This window comes from Pinus tabuliformis, chromosome 8 (assembly GCF_031772625.1).
Source record: "Pinus tabuliformis cultivar Carrire ecotype Pingquan chromosome 8, CPIR1, whole genome shotgun sequence".
NCBI lineage: Eukaryota > Viridiplantae > Streptophyta > Pinopsida > Pinales > Pinaceae > Pinus > Pinus tabuliformis.
Window position 1 is genome coordinate 280,371,398 of NC_142294.1, and position 21,979 is coordinate 280,393,376.

The following is a 21,979-nucleotide window of genomic DNA, read 5'->3' on the forward strand; positions in this document are numbered from 1 at the left end:
TCCCTTATGTACCTCAGTAAATATCTTTCTATATCAATCATTAATTCTATCACATGTCTATGTTGCGATCTCTTGGACCTTCTCTCTGATCTCATCAATATCACCATCATTGGGGACAAGCACTTTTGTACCCTTGGACTTATCCACTTTCTACTTTTTCCTCTAACCTGTCGTATTTGTTGTGTCTCTCCTTTTGACAATAAAAGATAAATCCTTTGATACTCCTACATCAATGAGAGGCTCCTCATGCTCCTGCTTTGTTTCCTCTGTTTCTATATCTGCATCCTTACTAATTGTACCTGCATCCTACGTAGTACCCTACTATGTTTCAAACACTCAACCATGTGGAGTCATCCATTCTTCTGACCATTGTTGTAATATAGTAAGAATATCATATTCAGTGACTAAGTATGGCAGTGGGTGTCATGTCCTAGTTGGTTCCTTCATTTCCTTACATAGGCTCTCTAAAAGACCGCTTTGAAATCTGTAATATGACAATAATTCTTATGTAAACTTGTTGAGAGCCTTGGATGCTGATTTACCACCATGTGTGGATAAATTGTCGTCACCACAAATAAAATCATATTTTTCGTTGCACGCGTCCAATCCTTACAAACCTAGCAGGAGGAATGCCTTGCTTCCTCAAAAACATCCACCTTGATAGATGGAAATTGTGAGTCTTTTGGTTCTTTCCACACAACCAACACGATGAGTATTATCATCCAAGCATAGTGGAACATCATCCCCTCTTATTATTCTTCCCTGTAGTCTGCCAAAAATTCCTTTCACAGATAGGGAGCCCACTTAAGCTAGACTCTTGTGCTACACTTCGTAGCCAAAGACACCATAGTTGTAGGCACCTCATTAGCCCTACACTTCCTCGTTATCTTACCTTCTAATATGTTCACAACAAAACACATTCCTTGGTCATCAAGGTAGTTTATGTCATATCCCTACAACTTATTGACTAATCCAAACTACACCATCATTTGTGCCATCTCCTTGTCCTTATTATTTCCCACAAATTCTTCTGTTGGGTCATTTCTCTAATTAGACAATGTTGTTATGTTTCTCATCAACATATCATCAGTTAGGACCCTTTTCCCTAGCCAAATGCATCCATCATGTATGAGTATGAAGAGCTGTTGCACATAGATTGTACTAGATGTGCTTCAATCGAAGTGTGGTTCGTTCAACATATTCAAGAAGCTTTGTATTTATAGTCATGCACCCCACTAGAATGGCTCTAGCCTCGTGAGTCAAATTTTTTGGTAACGAACCTACTTCAGGTATCTACTTGGTTCAAATTGAGTGTATTTGCTTCGATCATTAAAGTTCCAGTCTTCCATATTTATTTATAGGATCATCCCCACCACTTCACCCTCAAACGATACCTCCTCCAACAACAAGGAGTGAACACATTCAACTTTCCATCCTTTTTCTCCTTAACCATCTTGGTGTTTTATTTTCTTGGTGGCATGTAAGGTGGGAGCATAGCATGAATATTTTTATTCTCTATCTCCATGCCTTGAAATTCGACCTCCTTGTCACTATCATTGATCTACTGAGGTGGATTTTGTTGCACTTTCCTTTTTGTGCAAGATTCTTCCCCATATGTTCTTTGTTCTTCATGTGGACTTTCGTCTATGTCTTCTTCCTCTGGAATGTTTTGTGTTCCACCCCAGCGACCTCAAATGGTCTCTTCTCCTGCTTCTTTTGTGGCTATGGTTATGTGGGTACCTACTTTCTTGGTGACCTCTACCGCCTTAGGGAGATGGGTACCTTCGCTCATTGTTCCCCCATAATACCTGCTAATCCTTTCTCTACAAATATTCTAACAAGTTCTTCAAAACTCCTCTAAAACATACAATATTTTAAGCAATTTCTCAACTTCTCTAGACAACAAAGTGTCGAATGTGGCGCGGTATATGGTTTTGATAAATAAATTGAATTCTCATCTCATTATTTCTTCAATATTTTCTCATTTAAGGCAGGTATGGGGCTAGATACAACAAGTTGTGCTTCATAAATTCTCTTTTCCTACTTCCCTTAACAACAATTTCATTTCAATGGTATATTTTTCCTTCCAATGGTCATATTTCTAGCCAACTTTGACGAATCTTTCCTCGTGGCAAAGTTATATTTTATTTGGAACATTTCCTTCAGATTTCATCGTACTCCTAAGTATTGCAAAATAACCTTGCTTCAATGAAGTTCATTTCTGCAAGATAGTTTATAGCCCCGAACCAATTTCAATTGCAGTTCGCACTAACACTTCCTTTCCTTCAATATTTTAGAGCAAAGATCCAGGGATAGATTCATCCCTATATATCTTCAATTTTCTCCCATTCACTCATCTCGGAATTAGCTGACCATTTAACTTCACGAGCTGAACTGCGCCACCATCAGAGATGTGCTTGATAATATGGTCCTTACCAATGTCTTCTAAATTTTCCCAGGAAATTTACGAATTTTTTGTTATATAATAATACAAGATCTCCTTCCTAGAATATCTTCTTCTTCATATGTCTGTCATGCTAGGCTTTCTCCCTTGCTTTATGTACCTGTTGATGGAACCCTCCTATGAAGCTGTCTGCTTCTAGTGCTAGTATCTATGACATTATTTCATTCATAATGTCAAGGTCTGCCATATATGTGACAATTGTAGTTCTCAAACTTGGCACAATGTATTCCATAGGCATAATTTCCTCTTTTCCATATACTGACCTAAATGTCTTCTTCCCTGTTAATTTCTTACGTTTTGTCCGGTATGCCCACAACACTGCTGGAATTTTCAAATTATAGTCATCTATGTTCACATTTCACACCTTGGTCAATTCATTATCTAGAATATTATTAAAAGCTTCCACTGTTCCCTTTGCCTAAGAATGATAAGGAGTGCTCTTCTGGTGGTAGACCTAAAATTCCTCAGTTAGTGCTTCAATGGTTTTATTCAAGAAATGTGTGACTTAGTCACTCATAAAGATCTTCTGACAGCCAAAGTTGGTTAGATATATTCAAATATTAATTTCGCAGTAGTTTTCACGTTGCAATCCTTCACTGGTTGTGCTTGTCCCATATTGTCAAGTAATTAGTCACCTTGCACCAGTCTTCTTTCTTGGCTAACTGATGGGTCAAACAAAGTCAGTTTCCAATTTTTCAAAAGCTTGTGAAGCTACTTGCGGTACTAGTGGAATCGCATCACTTCCAAATGGCTTTCCTCTTCTTTGACATACATCACATTCTTGACATAATTCTTTTGCATTCTTATGTATTGTGGGGCACCATAACTAAGCTCCCAAGGTTTTCTATGTTATGGATTCTCATGCAAAGTTCCCACCTATGATTCCTCCATGTGCTTCTTCTAGAATAATTTATCGTTCATGTTCAAGGATGTATCTATGCAGTGATTCCTCTAGTCCCATTTTGTACAAGTGTCCAGCAATCAATGAGAAATCAGTGGCTTGAACAACCAATTACTTCCTTTGGTTCATAGTGTACTCTGCTGGCACCATTCTTGTGGCTAGAAATAGAATAATATCTGCGAAGTGATCATCCATGACTCTAACTATGAATAGTTGTGAATTGGGCATGTTATCTTTGATTTATTTGGGTTCTTATCCTGTCTCTATTCTTCATAGATGATCAGGTCTAACATTCAATTCCCATGGCTTTACTATAACTTCGAAGTTGTGCTCCTAGAATAATAACAACCATTAATAGATCTCTCCTCCTAAAATGGGTGTATTCACCAAATATTTCAGCGTGGAGTGATGAGTGAACAATTTTGAATGTGCCCCCAACAAATAGTGGTTGAAATTTTGTAATGCATACACTATAGATAATCCCTCTCTTTCCATCTTTCTATAGTTTTTCTCCGTGTTTGATAGTTCCCTGCTTGCAAATTCTATAGGATGATCAATTTCCACTGGTCCTTGTTGTGCTAACACTACACCCAATTCTATACAATATGCATCAACATGTACATGGAACTCCTTCTTCCACTCTGGGAAAACTAGAATAGGCATAGTTACCATCTTCTCTTTTAGTACATCCAAGCTCTTCTGGAAATCTTCAATAAAGTGAAATCTCACATCTTTCTTCAACAATTTCTCCATTAGCGTAGTTATCTATTCATACCCATTTAGAAACCTTTTGTAGCAACCAGTGTGTCCCAGTATCATGCGAAGTGGTCTCATTATTTTTTGTGTTGGCAGTTTCACAATAACTGCGATCTTCATGGGATCCACCATTAAACCCTCCTTACAAACTACATGTCCCAATAATATCCCAAATGGTGCACAAAATATGCACTTCTTAAATTTCAATGAGATATGGTACTGCCTACACATATCTAGTTGTAGAAATTCTACAAATTCTCTACAAATCTCACTCTAAAACTTCTGTAGAAAATCTGACTATACGTTAACCCAATAATGCAATATAACCAAAGAAAAATACTATAACCTACTTCTACTATCAATTTGCGGAAGCTTAAAGATTGAGCTTAACACATATAACTAGAAGAAGAAGAATCAATGCACAATACACATGAAAATACTTTGGGGAAAGCCTCTGCTAAAAACCCCACTATTTGTATTATCATACAAGGTGGAAATACATAGGAATTATACAAAGCCTTAGCTCTCACAACTATCTAGCTCTCAGTACAATCCTCGCAGATGATCACAAAGCCTTGTTTCTAACCCTGTACACTTTCGCTATTATTTACATAATATAATATAGAAACTTGAGTTAGCAAAGTGGGAAAGTCATTAATAAAATTATAAAGAAACATTGCAATGGTGATGAGTTAGCTTTATTCTTGAAAGAGTTCTATTGAACCCTCAAGAAAATCATACAAGAAAGCATTGGAAACCCTAGCCAGTTACAAGCCCTTTTTTCTTTACAAATACCCTAACTATAATGAAATCCTATATGGCTAGTGGAAAAATTGAATCCTAAAGACACCATCAAGGACTTGTAAAAGATAATATAAAGTGAGCATCTATAGTGGCCACAATAGGCAGAAGGAAATTGGAAGTATTTAAACCCCATAAATGTCACATAGGAAAAGCCAAGCAAGACCATTGACTAACCTTAAAAAAAATGAGAAGAACACTCTTATTCCAATCTTAAAACACTTACAAAATTATCCTAAGAGAGGGAAAAATTCTCACACCAAAGCCTTGTTATAGTGAAAATAATTCACTTCAGTGTCATATATATATATATATATATATATATATATATATATATATATATATATATATCGTCCTACAAAATAATGAAGATCATGTTTTGACTTTGGACTTAAATTCCAATGGATTATTGTCGAGAAAGTCACATGAAATGAATGGCATTGGGAAAAATCTCTATAGACAATGTTGTTGACAGTAAAACCTCTAGAAAAAGCTAGGGTTTGACCTATTCATGTATCAATAAGCAAAGAAAATAAATTAGTTGCAGTTAATTAAAAGCATCTTATCAAAAGTTTCATAGAGTTGTACATACATAAAAGAAAAGTAAATGGATAGAATATGAGGTTCAAATTCATGTTGAATTTAGACTTGGTGATAAAACCTTATCTCAACCAAGAAACAAACCTATTTTATACTACTGTTTGAAACAAGACAATCCAATTGATGGTGGAAAATTCTTTGAATATAGGGTAAAACCATATTATCTACCAACTTAAACTTAAGGTTGCAAAGATCAACACTCAACGTGTCAAAACGTAAATGACGCCAAACTGGTAGGGGGAATGGTGGTAGGCAGTTACCCTACAACGTTTAGAGTAATTCTCATCATTGATTAAACCCGGAAAAAATCATCACCATTGAAATCAAGACATGTCTAATGGTTTATTAGGACACAAACCCCTCCTCGCACGTGTTACAGCGATCGATGAATATGAGCCCTCCATGGAGGCACAAGGTAGCCATGAAGGCTTGAAAGGGTCAAGAACCTTCGACAATATAGTAAAGTATACAATAACTCTTAGCTGTTGAATAGGTAAAGATAAATTTGCAAAACAACATTTTGTTACCTTTGTGAAGAAATGCTCAAGGGATATTCAATGAATGTAGCAAATCATGCATATATTATATTTTTAAAAGAAAAATTATTGGTAATTTATAGTTAATTTCTAAGTGGTTTTAAGAGGGATGTTAGAGAATATGTTATTTTAAATATTTCACTACCAGATGTACATGAAGGGATAAATATTTTTACAATAATTTGTTTAGTAAAAAATATATAACAATATGCATGGGTTTTCACCTAAAATATCAATGTCATTGTGCCTAAAGGCACTCTCCAACCCAATATGAAGGATATTTCTAATGTCATGTCGTGCAAACATTTTGACTCGGTCAAGAAATAAAAATAAAAATAATAAAATAAAATAAAAACAAAAACAAAAATGGCCCATGGTATTGACAACCAATGATTTTGAACCATTCTATTCATGTGGAATATTGTCTATTTAAAGGGAGAAATTAAATTAGCCTAGGTCCATCCTAACATTGGATATACCAAGCGCCTATACATTTGATCCCTCTAGGTGCTTGGAATATATATATATATATATATATATATATCTATATATCTATATATATCTATATCTATATATATATATATATATATATATATATATATATATATATATATATATATATATATATTTGTGTGTGTGTGTGTATGAAACTGTATAAAAATATTTGTAAATAGATTTTTAAAATAAATAATAATTTTTTTTTAATTAAATTTTTAAAAATCGCTTTAATTTATTTACTTTTTTACTTAAACTAGCCTAGATTCATTTTACTGTTGGATATACCAAGTACCTAGATGGATAAAATCAAATGTGTAGGCACTTGGTAGATCCATAGTTAATACAAATGTATGCTGGTTTAATTTCGCCCTTTATTTATGGTTATATTTCACATGGATAAGTTGGATGGGTCAACAACATGGGTTCGAAGCTCAAATGCCAAGGTAATAATAATTGGTGAAAATTAATAAATTAATATATATATATATATATATATATATATATATATATATATATATATATATATATATATATATATATATATAGTTTTACTTCGACTGATTTAGGATCTTTACATGACACTACATTGCGTTACATTGCTTTGGGAGGCTCTCTCAAACCCAATATGGAAGATATGAAGAATTTACACTACTTTCTTTTACCCCTTTAAATAGAGTTATATTCCATCAATAAATGATTTTTATTTTATTTTGACCGACTTATAATGTTTACACGACACTACATTACATTGCATTGCTTGGATAGGTGTTGTCAAACCAAATATGGAAGACATCTTGTAATGTGCTATCAACATTTTAAGTCAGTCAAATTCATAAAAATAAAATTTCAAAAAAATAATAATAAAATTAATATGTTGTCATGTCATGTAAAAATTAGCCTTTTTTAGATTTTGGGTTTTGACCATTAGCAGTTTTCCAATGTTATTTTTCTCTAATGTACTATATATGAAGGCATTAAATTCCAGTTATTGCGTTGAAAGGTTCTCTCAGGCCTAATATGGTAGATATATAATGTAATTTTTTATTTAACATTTTAAAGTATTCAAATTACATAAAAATAAAATTAAAATTAAAATAAATAAACCAAACTAGATTCATCTTAAGTTCTAAAATATCAAGCACTAAGAGGGATCAAATCTCTCAAGGGAAAGCCTCTTTTTTTAGTGCAAAATTTGAGGAAAGGTTTGCACCTCGAGAGATTTGATCCCTTTCAACTCTTGGTAGATCCAAAGTTAATATGGATCTATGTTGGTTTCAGTCACAGCCAACCAAAATCTATCAAAGATATGATTAATTTTATCATTTTAAATATGCTAGATATGTGTGAGACTAATATGGTCATTTTAGTTTTAAATTTTCTTAGTTACATCATTTTCTTGAGAGTATAAATACCTTTAACAACATCTTTTGGTAAAAATCATAGAAGAAATTTTCTCGTCAATGCGTTTCAAACCAACCAGTGTGGTTCATCTTCAGTGCAAGATGAGGAACCACATCCACATGTTGTGATAAATAGATGTAGAGAGCTCCTAACTAGCCATTAGGGAGTAACAAGTAGTTTTTTTTTTTTTTTTTTTAATTATTATTATTATTATATATATGTGTGTGTGTGTGTGTGTGTGTGTGTGTCTATATATATATATATATATATATATATATATATATATATATATATATATATATATATATATATATATATATATATATATATATATATATACATAGTTAACTACTTGGTTTGTAATATTATTTTATTACAATACCAATTATTAATAATATTATTACCTATAAAATTTATAATATTAATAAGAATTTAATTCAATAATATGTTTATAAATTTAAGCTTTTTAGTTACCCTTCTTTATCATAACCTAATTTCTAATTCATGCCTTTATTCAAACTAGTTGTTACTCCTTAATGGCTAGTTAGTAGCTCTGTACATCTATTATCCCAACGCCTGGATCTGATATCTCATCTTGTCCTGAAGTTGAACCACACTAGCTAGTTCGAAACGGGTCGATGAGAAAATCTCTTATGTGATTTTAACTGAAAGATGTTAAAATTATTATGGATCACGGAAGTCTAAATTCAAAAACTATAAATATTGTTAATAAGTTTAATGATGAAAACTTTTAATAAAAAATGACAATGTAATAGTGTTAAATTATAGAAAATGAGAATAATAAGAATACAGTCAATTACAAATAGTCTTCACTATGATTGATCTCAAACTATTTTCTTCTACTATTTGTATTGTCACCTTTGTTATTTTTCTCATCTTTTCATATCGATTATATGAGAAGGATAGTTGAAATCGTAAACCATTTAAATATTTAGCTCAAGTTGTTGTAGTAAACATCATACCTTGTCTCTCTTTCTCTCTAATATTAATAAGTTGAATTACTATAACACTAAAAACAATGTACATTGCCAATAAAGTTATGTGCTTACACTAAAATCAATGAACATTGTTAATCCAATCACTTTAAAATTAATGTAGCATCATACATCCAATTACATCAAATCAGAAATCAGCATCTACACTGAAGTCAATGCATCTAATGCCAGCAATAAAATAATATTAGAAAAAAACTTCTACACTGAAATCAATGCTTCCAATGCAAACAATCAAATAGGATTATAAATCAACATTTACAGTCAAATAAATGCATCTAGTTAAAGTAAGCAAATAGAATTAGAAACCAACATTTACACTCGAATCAATGCATTTAGCGCAAGAAATCAAATAGGATTAGAAATTACCATCTACATTGAATTCTATGCATTTAGTGGACCCAATCAAATAGGATTAGAAACCCATCTACATTGAAATCAATCCATCTAGTGCAAGTAATCAAATATAATTAGAAATCAACATCTACATTGAATCAATGCATCTAGTGCAAGCAATCAAATAGGATTTGAAATCACCATTTATTGGTAATATTGGAATTGATGTGAAATGGTCATTATAGGAAAATGTATTCTCATTAAGTTAATTGATTAATATTAATGAACGTTGTTGATGTAATTGGAAATGATGAATGTGATGTAAAGTGAAAAGGCTATGAAAAGCAATGTGAAGGTTGAATATGATCAAATGGAATGTAAAATATTGAGATGAAAGATGAAAAATATATGCTTTCATTGAACAAAATGTATGATACAAGATAACACAAGTCGATCTGTCTCTTGTAATCATTTATGATTTCGTTGTTTTATTTCAGCCTCTTTTTATATTACAATTTTTTTCACGACTAAAAATGAAGAGACAAGTTTGTGAGTAGTTTTAGAAGACCAAGAGACAATGCCTCATTTCATCTTCATACAAAGAATACAAACATATAATAGGGCTTTCATATAAAAAAATACACCGTTGAATAGAAAGAGCAATTCTTTTATGTGAAGAAGTCTACATAAGAAGATTGATTAGAAGTAATAGAAGAGGAACAAACTTTTAAAGGAGAAATAGTGCAACACTAGACTTGAAATCATAATTGTATACAAGGTAACCAACATTTGTGACTTGATATTTTGATTGACATATTGATGTCCCCTTCTATGTTGTATCATGATAAAGAAAAGGTTGTATCCTATGGAGGTAGGAGCCTCGTGTGGGTTGCAGCCAGCAAAAATGTGTGGGAGTAGGAGCTTCCTTTTATGTATGAGCCTCTTGTAGGTTGGAGTCTAAAAAAATATGATGTAATAAGGAGTAGTAGCTTTCTATCACATTAGTTTCAGCCTGAAATTCGTGGTTTTCTCCCTTGAGGGTTTCTGCTTATGTCTCATGTTTTCATGTGTTGGTTCTTGAATGCTGTGTGAATCTTCTTAAATTTGTGATAAATATATCTGCAATTTTACCTCTTTGAAACCTACAAAAGGAATTCAATAGTAATAGAAGACATACACAAACCATTAGCTGCATAAGAATAAAATCAAGTTTCGCATGAATTAAAGAGTTTAAATTATTGATTCACCCCCTTAGTAATTTCCAATCATAAATATTACCATCTACACTAAAATGTATGCATTTTGTGCAAGAAATCAAATAGGGTTAGAAATCATCTATATTAAACTCAATGCATCTAGTGCAAGCAATCAAATATCATTAGAAATCAACATCTACAATATAATCAATGCATATAATTCAAGAAATCATCATCTACGCTAAAATAAATGCATCTAGTGACATAAGTAGTCTTCCCTCTCTCCCCCCTCCATATATATCTATATCGCCCTCCATATCTCCTTATCTATCTATCTATCTCACTCCCCCAAACACACACACTCTCTCACTCCATATCTATCAATCTCTTTGTCCCTCCCTCCCTCTCTCCATCTCTCTCTTATTCCCTCTCTTCACCTTCCATCAATATCTATATCTCCCTCTGTCTCTTTATATCGCCCCCAAAAACATACACTCTCTCTCTCTAATCTATCTATATATCCCTCCGTCCTTCTCTCTCTCTCTCTCACTCTCGCTCTCTTCAATTTCTCTCCCTCTCTTCTTCTCTCTCTCTTTTCCCTTTGATCCTCCTTTCTTCTCTCTCTCTCTTTGCCCTCCAATCCTCTCTCTCTCTCTCTCTCTCTCTTTTCCCTCTAATCATCTCCCTTCCACCATCACTCTCTATCCCTCTCTCTCCCTCTCCAACTATGTTACTATATTCCTACCTCTCTCCTTCTCTCCCCTGTCCTTTCCATGTCTCATTGTTTGTCTCTTTATCTCACCCATAAAGATACACACACTCTCTCCATCTCTCCCTTGTCACTCCCTTTCTGTCTCCACTTCTCACTCTCTATGTATTTATTCTTCCCTCCCTCTCTCCCCCTCAGACTCCATCTTTCAATCCCTCTCCCTCTCCTCCTATCTATAAATTCCTCTCTCTCATACTTTCCCTCTCTCCCTCTTTCTCCCTCTCTCTCTCTCTCTCTCTCTCTCTCTCTCTCTCTCTCTCTCTCTCTCTTTGTCCTCCAATCCTCTTACTATCTCCATCCCTCTCTCCTTCTCTCTCCCCACTCCATTTTTGTGTCTCTGTATCCCTCTCTTACCCTTCTCTAGCTCTCTCACTCCTCTCCAGATGATGGAACCCCAAACTAGAGGCTCCAAATGAAAAGCCCGCTTGGGGAGACGACAAGATATAGGAATCTCTATCCATTGTTGGAATGGAAATATATATTTCTAGTCATCATTGGTACTTTTGTATGATGCTCTCAAATAAACAAATATCCTCTTCATGACCGACACTCTTTTAAGTCATGTTTGACCTCTCCAAAATATTCCAGGTTATCATTGGATCTCAGTTTTCAAGCAAGAGGCAAGGATCTCTAGAGGGGTCAAAGGACTAGGTGGAGTTTCTTGTTTTGCTAGTGAATCACTCCTAAATAGGGTATCCTTGGTAGCTGAAGATGATTTTTCCACATTTATATAGCTTCAGATTAGCTTCGGGGTCTCTCCTCCAAGGGACATCTACATTGCACTCTTTTACTTTCCCCCAACCTCTTCACCATTTTCCATCCATAATGGCTCAAATTGGGACCCCTTTATAGAATTGTACAATGGTATCACCCAATACTCTAATTTTAGGGAAGACATCCTCCTAGGTGACTTCAATGCTTGTTGGGTGTGGAGCCTGATTATCTTCTGTATTCATAGGCCTCAGCCAGATGTATACCCCGGGAAGACTATAAACCCCTCCACGCGGGGGGGACTTGTCCCCTCTACGGGGGTTTAGGGGGGCTTATACACCCCGGCTGTGGAGTTTGAGGCCCAGTGGTCCCTTGGCCTGGCTTTAGGGGCGGCGCCCCCGAAGCTAAAAAGAGATGTAAAATTGCCTTGTAAAATTCTAGTAATTTCTAGTCAACTGGACCGTTCATAAGGCGGTTGATCTGATGGTAGAAGTTATGTTTAATTTATGGTTTTTTGCCCTAGAAGGCAACCCCTCACTATATATGAGGGAATCGTATTGCATCTATGTAGATCCGTATTCTGAGTGAGGAAGAGAGAGGAGATTGAGAGTGAAGAGGACTGGATGTTTCTTCGTGGACATATCCCAAACTGTGTGAACCACATATATCTATGTCTCTCTTGTTTTATGCGTTTTTTGTGTTTATATTGCTGCAATATTTTATGTGTTCCATTGCTCTATAATATATAATTTTCTAACAACTGGTATCAGAGCCAAAGGTCTATTTGGCTGATAAACTCATAGGAGAGGGAAGGGTTCCTGGTTCGAGTGGGAGCAATGGCAGAAGATGGTAGGTTTAGGGTAAAAAAATTCAATGGCCAAAACTACCAGCTGTGGAAGATGCAAATGGAATATTATCTGTATCAGAAAGATATGTACCTACCATTGAGCGGAAAGACAAAGAAGCTGATGAGTATGATAGACACAGAATGGGATATTGTCAACAGAAAGGCACTTGGAAGAATACAGTTGTGCCTGGCAGCATCAGTACAATTTAATATTTCAAAGGAAACGACAATAGAGGGTTTAATGTCGGCATTGGCCAAACTATATGAAAAACCCTTGGCCTCAAATAAGGTATTTCTTATGAAGCATTTATTTCATATGAAGATGTTAGAAGGTGGATCTCTTGTAGACCATTTAAATGATTTTAATACAGTTACAAGTCAATTATGTTTTGAAGGGGTAAATTTTGATGATGAAGTTAGGGATGTGTTATTTCTGTGCTCATTGCCAGAAAGTTGGAATGGTTTAGTTATGGCCATTAGTAACTCTGTCTTTGGATCTAGTACTTTAAAGTTTGATGATGTTGTTGGTGCAATCCTTAGTGAGGAAATGCAACAGAAAATCTCCAGTGAGACATCAGGTAATTCTTTGACTACAGAGAGTAGGGGAAGAAAAATGGAAAGAGGAAAAAGCCCAGGAGATCACAGTAAGTCAAGAAAAGGTAGATCCAAGTCCAAATCGGGGATAGTGTGCTTGAAATGCGGGAAGAAAAGACACCTGAAGAAAGACTACAAGTCTTGGAAGGGAAAAGAAGGAGACATGCAACAAGAAACTAATCATGAAGTGAATGTAAAAGGTGATGTGTTGCAATATTCTTTGATTATTTCATTATAAAATATTATTGATGCCTTGGTGGTAGATTCAAGGGCCTCATTCCATGCCACACCTGATAGGAAACATTTTCATGATTATGTTCAAGGAGATTTTGGACAAGTTCGATTGGGTGATGATAAACCATGTAAAATCGTTCGGATGGGTACAGTTTTCATAAAACAGCAGAATGCAAATCAATGGCTATTAAAGGAGGTAAGGCATGTTCCAGATCTAAAGAAAAATCTTATTTCAACTGGGTAGTTGGGAGGTGAAGTTTGTGTAACTACTTTCATAGATAAAACTTGGAAGGTCACTAAAGGATCCCGGGTAATAGCGAAAGGAGAAAAGGTTGGTACATTGTATTTATGAAATGGTATTTCTAATTCTGTTAATTCTTTAACCCCTACAAGAGAAGACACGACATTGTGGCATCATAGGTTCAGGCACATGAGTGAGAAGGGGATGCAGATTCTTCACTCAAGAAATTTGTTGCCAAGTTTGAAGCATGTTGATTTAAAATTATGTGAGAATTGTGTTCATGGAAAACAGAAGAGAGTCAGATTCCTTAGAGTTGGGAAACAAAAGAAGAGAGAAAAATTAGAGCTTGTGCATACAGATGTATGGGGACCTGCTCAAGTATCATCTCTTGGTGGCTCTCGTTATTATGTTACTTTTATTGATGATGCAACCAGAAAAACCTAGATTTATTGTATTCGAAAAAAAATTGATGTATTTGATACTTTCAAGAAATGGAAATCTTTGGTTGAAAATGAGACAGGAAAAAGATTGAAGTGTCTTACATCAGACAATGGAGGTGAATATTGTAGCAAAGAGTTTGATAGGTACTATTCTGAGAATGGAATTTGCAGAGAGAAGACAGTTCCAGGAACACCACAAGAAAATGGTGTGTCAGAAAGGATGAATAAGACAATCATGGACCGTGCAAGGTGCACGAGATTGCATGCAGGATTCCCTTTACAATTTTGGGTAGATGCCGTAGATACTGCTACTTATCTAATAAACAGAGGGCGTTCAATTTCCTTGGATGGTGGTATTCTAGAGGAGGCATGGATAGGTAAAAAGGTAAACTACTCCTTTTTAAAGACTTTTGATTGTGAAGCCTTTGTCCACATTAATATAGAAAATAGAAAAAATCTTGAGGCAAAATCAAAGAAATGTACCTTTATTGGATATGGTGTTAATGATTTTGGATATCGCTTTTACAATTATGAAAAACACAAGATCATTAGTAGTAGAGATGTCATAGTTAATGAAAAGATCTTGTATAAGGATCAGCTGCAAGAAAAGAAACTAGAAAAAGAAAACATAGAATACAACAGTGCTTGACGAGATCACAGAAAAAGTGATGGTGCCTAAAAATCATAATGATCAACATCAAGAACAACAACCACAACAGCAACAAGCACTTCAAACACTTGAAAGTGCTGTTAGAAGATCTACCAAGATTAGTAGACCCCATGAATGATACTCTCCTTCATTATATTATGTATTGTTGACTAATTCTGGTGAACCAGAATGTTATGAAGAAGAAGTGTAGGTAGAAACCAGGAAGAAGTGGGAGGAAGCCATGAAAGAAGAGATGGACTCCTTAGCACATAACCAGACTTGGGACTTAGTCAGGATGCCTGCAGGTAAAATAGCATTGCAGAATAAATGGTTTTACAAGTTCAAGGAAGAAGATGGAGGTAGAAGAAGGTATAAAGCTAGTGGTGATAGGGTTTGCACAAAAAAAGGGTATAGAATTTCATGTGATATTTTCTCCTGTTGTGAAGATGACTTCAATCAAAACTATTCTATGTCTAGTAGTTGTTGAAGATTTACATCTTGAGCAGTTAGATGTAAAGTTAACCTTTCTCCATGGGGATTTGGAGGAGGATATATATATACAGAGCCACAAGGATATGAGATAAAAGGGAAGGAGAAACTAGTGTGCATGTTGAAGAAGATCTTATATGGCTTAAAATAGGCTCCAAGGCAGTGGTATCTAAAATTTGACAGGTTTATGTCTGAACAAGGTTAGACTAGATGTCACTCTGACCATTTTGTTTATCTCAAAAGGCAAAATGATGGTAGCTATATTATATTGTTATTGTATGTAGATGACATGCTTGTTGTAGGTTCTAACATGTAGGAAATAAATGTGCTTAAAAGAAATTTGGCAAACTCATTTGCAATGAAGGATTTGGGTGCTGCAAAACAAATCCTTGGCATGAGAATAACTAGAGACAGGAAGAATCGCAAATTAACATTGTCTCAAAGTGAGTACATAGAAAAGGTTTTGAAAAGGTTTAATATGCAGAATGCAAAACCAGTTGGTATACCTTTGGCCAGCCATTTAAAATTAATTAAGGAGGTGTGTCCCAAGACTCAGGAAGAAATGGCTCATATGTCTAAAGTTCCATATGCATCAGCAGTTGGAAGCTTAATGTATGCAACGATCTGCACAAGACCTAATATTGCACATGCAATGGGAGTTGTATGCAGGTACATGAACAATCTAGGAAAAGAGCATTGGATGGCGGTGAAGTGGATTCTCAGGTATTTGAGAGGTACCACAAATCAAGCATTATGCTTTGGTGGTTCAAACATTGCTCTACAAGGATATGTTGATGCAGATATGGTAGGTGATAGAGATAACAGGAGGAGCACAACAGGGTATGTGTTTACTGTAGGTGGAACAACTGTCAGTTGGGTCTCAAAACTGCAAAGTGTTGTTGCACTCTCAACAATAGAAGAAAAGTGTGTTGCTACTACAGAGGCTAGTAAAGAAATGATTTGGTTACAAAGGTTTCTGGATGAACTGGGTAAGAAGTAGGAGTTGGGCAGGTTATACAGCGAGAGCTAGAGTGCCATACATCTTGCAAAGAACTCTGTATTTCATTCCAAGACTAAACATATACAGCTCAAGTACCATTTCATATGGTTAGTGTTGGATGATGGATAGCTGAAGCTGGAAAAGATACACACTAGCCAGAATACTGTAGATATGTTAAAAAAAGTTGTAACCAGGGAGAAACTGAGAATATGCTTAGTTTCAATTGGACTTCAAGTATGATGAAGAAGATGAGAAACAACTAGGTCCAATGTGGACTCATTATCTAGCAAATGAAGCAGTGGCGGAGTTGCTATAATCAGTCTCCAAGTGGGATATTGTTGGGTTTGGAGACTGATTATCCTCTATATTCAAACGTCCCAGCTGGGGGATCTGGAGGCTAGCGGTCCCTCGGCAGGGGTTCATGGGCAGTGCCCTCGAAGCTAAAAATAGACGTAAAATTGCCTTGTAAAAGTCTAGTAAGTTCTAGTCAATCGGGGCGTTTCATTAGGTGGACGATCTGATGGTAGAAGTTATGTTTAATTTAGGGTTTTTTGCCCTAGAAGGAAAACCCTCACTATATATGAGGGAATTGTATTGCGTTTATGTAGATCTGTATTTTTAGTGGGGAAGAGAGAGGAGATTGAGAGTGAAGAGGGATTTATAGTGGATCTACTGTAAGTTGTATCTCTTAAGTTTGCTGGATAATATAGAAGGAAGGACTGGCTGTTTCTCCGTGGATGTATCCCAAACTGGCTGAACCACATATATCTGTGTCTCTCTTGTTTTATGCATTTTCTGTGTTTATATTTCTATAATACTTTATGTGTTCCATTGCTCTATAATATATAATTTTCTATCAATGCTCGTACTAGAGATCATCAGATCCTTCTCTACAATCTCCATATCCCTCTTCACAATTGATCAGAGGATGTGTTTTGAACCAGAGGATAAAAACATATTTAGAAGGGATTCATTGGATGTCAGATGACACTTTAGAGCCCACTACAATTTATGGTAAGCATATATTGCAGTTGGGAGAATCATAAGAATTGTTAATTTTAAATGGTCTCCCCTATTTCCCAGACTAATGCTTTCCCATGTGTTGACCATATGGTCGGGGTGTGAGTGTAGTTGATTATATCCTTGCTAGGCAAACCTTGCTCCCTTTCCTTCACAATCTCTCTGTCTCCCCCATCCCCCTTGCTAATCATGTTGTTCTTTCGTTCTCTCTCCAGTTTGACCCTCCACTTACACCCCATCCTTCCCATCGGTTCACACCCCAAATGACTGTTCAATTTCATGAAGGTGACCCTAACATCTTCTCCTCTAGCCCACACAAGATGCTCCCATAAGAGACCCAATTCTCCTTGCTTAATTCTACTTCCAATAAATACACTTGTATTTCATCTACCATTTGGAAAGTAGCACTTAAATCCTACCCTCACTCCAACCGTTCCACTTCCATCTCTCGAAAAGTTGGATATTCCCCATGAATAAATGGTACGATGATGAATGCAAGACTCTACATCAAGGACTTTGATATGATTTCACCGACTCTCAACCCTTCTACCCTAACCTCAAATCTTCTATAATTGTCTCCTTCGTCGGAAGAAATGACTCTTTGTCTCTCATAGAAAACGGGAAATTTCTCTCTCCTTTCCCACTCCCCTAAACATTTGTGGCATAGAATTATTTCTCGATGATCCCCTCTTCTATCAGACCTCAACCCTACATCCATGTTCTCTCAAACTTCTAACCTTTATGATATTTTGAGGCTTGGCCAAATTCATTGTACCTCCACACACCCTTCCTATTACCTATTCTCAATCAAAGATATTAGAGAGTCCATTTGGGTGAGGAACAACAACAAAGTAGCGATGAGGAATGCTACCAAGCATAGTTATTTAAGCACGATTTTCATGCTTTGATTAGCTACTTGGATAATCTCTTCAACCATGTATTCCATGAAGGTTTGCTACCGACATGGTCACACCCCATCACCCATCTGACAAAAAAATCGGGCTCTAGCTCAAATCCCAATAACTACAGAATGTTCATGGTGGGCCTGATCTGATAATGAGATCTTAAACAATTATTAAGGTATTATAGACTCATGTGCATGGATTTTCATATGTTGCTTTTCGCAATGGATCGATACAATTGTGAAATACATAGACAATGAAGTAATTAAATTACATAATAGACAAACACACATAAACACAACAAGCTTAATAAGGAGTTCACCCAATGCTCCTAGGCTACGTCTCCTGGTCTAGCCTTCAGTGTTGGCCTCTCTATTATGTCTTTAGAAGCATATGTTTTACAAAACTGAGCTCAATTTGAGTCTCACATAACAAATACAAAACAACAAGGAATTACTTGGATCCCCCAAGTCTTTTTGAGTACACAGACTCTCTTCGCAGCCTATTTGTCTCTAGTTTCTCTCTACCTCAATAGTTCTTGCCTCTTTCTTCTGTCTTCTGTGGCTTTAAAGCCAATCGACATTGTCTGTTCATTCTACTTCTCGGGCTCTCTGGATTCCTGACCTCTGTCTGCTTAGATCCCCCTCTGAGCATTAGCAATCATTGCTAAACACCTTCAGGGATGGTGGCCACTTGTCCTGTAATGGAATGGGTAATCGGGCCTCTGAAATTCCCATAAAAAAATTTCTCTGTTTACATAGAGAAACACACTAAAAACTGTGAAAATCTGCCAAACTACCGCTTATCGGATTTGAATTATTATAGATTTCGCCCTATAAATCCTATCAAGTCCACCTTTATATTTCTTATTGCATCTCCACCGTTGATCTGAGAAATCTTTCTCCAACCGATGAGGTTCATTTCCGGCGGCTCATTCGTACAGGGGTTAGCCGCCTGAGATGGGTGGTTTTCTCTGTCCAGGGCCTGGACACGTGGTAGCCAGTGTACGGGCTCGGGTGAAGCCTAGCCAAAACCACTTACCGCCTATGATTCGCCCGAAATCCCTCTTGTTTCAGATCTCAAAAAATATATTGTTGTGTCTAAAAACCCTTTCACGTCCATTAAATCACCCAAATTGTGTTTCCCTCGGTTTTTGTTTATTTAACGAAAACACAACTTTACATAGAAAAAGCCCTTTTTTACAGATCTCAAACTATATCAAATATCATTTATGATCTTGTTGGGTCCAACCATCGCATCGCATATATACATATAACCCCACTTTTTTGTACAGCGCCGACATGATATCGCTATATCGCAATCATACATCGCATAAGCCCCTGGGTCGTTTCGTAACCGTTCCTCTGTAATTGCCGATTCCGGTATCGCGATTCAACTTGTGCTGTGTATTTGTGTTCTTGATCGAAGATCCTTGTTGATCCACGATGATCGCAATCACAACTATCATATGGTCACCTTCAATGGCCTCCACCTATCACTGCCCACTGCGATAAGCTGATAGGATCTAGATCGTTAATTGGCGACATCCGACGATTCCTGTGCATTGCCCCATTGATTTCTGATAGGCTTCATTTCACTGTTTTCTTTATGTTTTTGCCTCCTAATAGTGTTAACTTACTTTTCTAAAATTTCTTCTCATGCGATAGTTTTTCTCTTTAGAAGGCTTAGAGGGTTTTCTAGGATCCATTTAGATCCCGCCTTCCCACTGAAAAAGCTTTTGGACCACCAAAAGTTGGTTTTTAAGCATCAATCAAGTGAGGATACAACTTCCTCACTCGTCCAATATCTATCCATGTTGCACTTCTTAGTTTTGAACCTTTGGGTCTACTTCTGAGGTACTCAAGATCCCCTCTATGAGTAGTTCTCACCTTCCTGCCGAGAATTGTATCTTCCTACAACTCAGTGAGATATTCAGGCAACATATGATCAATAGAAGGCAATAGACTTTGCTCTTCGAGATTTCCAATCAATTAAGGTTCATATAGTCTCAAGTTCTCTACATTAATGACTAAATACATGTGCATATAAGGTGGCAAATCAAGGCGAAAAGGGTTCTCACCAATTTTCTCAAGTATCTTGAATGGCCCATACCTTATTGGCTTTAGCTTCTTACCTTCACCTTGCATTATTTCTTTGTTGATGTACAAATAGACTTGATCACCAAATTTGAAGCTATGCTCAATTCGATGCTTATCATGCCTTTCCTTGTACTTGGCTTGGCTTCTTTCCATTTGTTCCTGCACTGCCTGGGGAGTTTCTTGGATCTGTTCAATGAACTTGGTTGCTTTGTCCACATCACTGTGTCCATCAACTGCTATGTCTTCACTAAAGACAAAATCTAAGGGAGACCTTAGTGTAAAACCAAAACAAGTCTCAAAAGGAGATCTCTGTGTAGAAGAGTTCTTAGCACAGTTGTAAGCATGTTGCACATAACGCAAATGTTCATCCCAAAGCTTGGGATGCTTACTACAATAGCCTCTAAGCAACAGGATCATTGTCATGTTGACCATCTCTGTTTTGCCATCTGTTTGTGGATGAAATGTTGTGATCTTCTTTAATATGGCATACATTAACTCTCGTAGACTTGACCAAAACTTCCCAACAAATCAAGAATCTCAATCAGAGACAATAGAAGTGGGTAACCCATAAATGTTGAAAGAACAACTTCGTTGTTTGTTCAGCTGTAATCTACTTGTTACAAGGTATTAGAATACACATTTTGCTAAACCTATCCACAATAACTTATAAATAGTCATGACATTTTCTTGATTTTGACAATCCCCCAACAAAGTCAACGGAAACACTTTCTAAAGGATGAGAAGGAACGGGAAGTGGAGTGTACAAGCCTAGTTTTCTATTATTGGGCTTGCTTTTAGCACACATGGTACACCCTTTAATATATCTAGAAACTGTTTCATGGATTCTTGGCCAATAACGGAACCTTTGCAGCTGTGCAACTATTTTACTTCACCAAAATGACCTGATATTAGAGAAGTATGTGCTTCTCGGATTATGTTAACTCTTCCAGTTTGAGGAATGCATAACTTTCCCAAATGATATAAGAGTTGGTCCTTTACATGATAATCCAATTCTTCTACTTAAGTATATTAGATGCATTTATGATTGGTCTTGATAACATATCTGAAACTTTATTGTGTATGCCCTTCTTATATCTAATGACAAGATGAAACTGTTGTAGACAACCCATCCACCTATAGTGTCTTGATTGCTGCAATTTAGTTTGTGAGTGAAAATGTTGAAGTGGTTGATGATCTGTATGTATAATTGTTTCTTTGCCCAATGGGTAATGTTCCACTTTTTCACACTCTGCACTAATGCATACAATTCGTTATTATATGTGGGATAATTAACTATTGTATAAGTAAATGTCTCTGAATGATAACATATGGGTTTACCATGTTACATCAACACTGCTCCCATGGCATAGTTGTTGGCATCGGTTTCAATCTCGAATGGTCTTTGAAGATATGGCAATGCTAGTACTAATGTTGTACTAATTTTTTCTTTCAAGGTGTTGAAGGCTTTCTGTGTTTTCCTCC